The sequence below is a fragment of the Phalaenopsis equestris genome, unplaced genomic scaffold, assembly GCF_001263595.1.
Source record: "Phalaenopsis equestris unplaced genomic scaffold, ASM126359v1 Scaffold000847, whole genome shotgun sequence".
Lineage (NCBI taxonomy): Eukaryota > Viridiplantae > Streptophyta > Magnoliopsida > Asparagales > Orchidaceae > Phalaenopsis > Phalaenopsis equestris.
The window spans coordinates 162,335-163,606 of NW_018165287.1; positions in this window are offsets into that span (position 1 = coordinate 162,335).

Consider the following 1,272-nt stretch of genomic DNA (forward strand, 5'->3'; position numbering starts at 1 on the left):
GACTTTGAGGAGAAATTATACCCAGCTCTGGAGGGACTGATTAGAGGTGACCCAGGAGTAGTATTTCCTCAATATCTTCATTATTTTGACTAAGAGCCTAAAGTAAAATGCTATAGTGGCGATTCTGAGAGTGGAGAGAAGTAGAGATGAGAGATGATGTGTTGGACTTGATTTAATTTGATGTATTGTTATGTTTGTGTTTTGTTATGGACTCTATGATGTAGTACTGCTACAGATGCAGTTATGTGATGTTATGGACTATGTTTTATGTTGTCTTTTGAATTTTCATGTTCTATTATTGTTGTGATTGTTGTGTTCGGTAGTATTTTGTTTTTAAAATTTTAGGGTAGTAACAACCCAAGATGCTGGCGCCTAAGCTTCACTTCGGTTTGCAAATAGTTAAAAGTGGATTTTTGGTCCGAAAATGCCATTTTTAACACCTCCTATCGTCTTCCCCAACTTGAGTTCGCAATTTTGAGGGCTAGGGAAAGTGAAATTTGGAGATTTCTTGGTGGAATCAAGTGAGATTTTCTAGATCCAAGTTCCTTGAGGTAAGAGCTTTACTTCTATGCAAAAAATTTGGATTTTCACCATATATTTTAAGCACATTTGGAAGATTTTGAAAATTTACTTTTCATGGTGAAAAGTGAAGAAAAATCTATGAAAATTGCTTGGGAAGTTTAGTTAGTGCTTTTGGGAGTTTAGTTTAGTGATTTAAACTTGATTTTTAAAGTTATTTTTGGATTTTATCAAATTCGTAGAATGACACCAAGAATGAAAAGGAGCAAATGAAAGAGCCCATTTGATTCGAGCAAGTTTGTCAGTTCAAAAGCTCAGGATCGATATAGTGACGTTCTACAGTCACAAAAATTGATTCAGGGGCGAAGTATTAAGAGTCCAGGTGGAGAAGTGAAAGGCTTGATAGTCCGCCGACAGTGGGAATAATTATGTTGTTTCTCTGCTGTAGCTGTAATTTTTGTTGTAAGGGAGTTTTATACAAATCTCCCAGAGGCTGAGGACGATCGAGTTATGGTTCGAGGGAAGTTGGTACCTTTTACTCTAGAGGTAATCAACTTTTTTTGCCATTTACCACTGGAGACTGTGTTTTTATATGAATTATAGTCCTACAGAAGCGAAATTGGACGAGATTATTTCATACTTGACTATTAGAAGATGACTTTGGAAGATTACCAATGAGAGGAGAGTAAATTTCCCAACTTCAAAGTTATGTGAACCTTTAAAGGCCTGGCACTATTTCATTTCTACTCATGT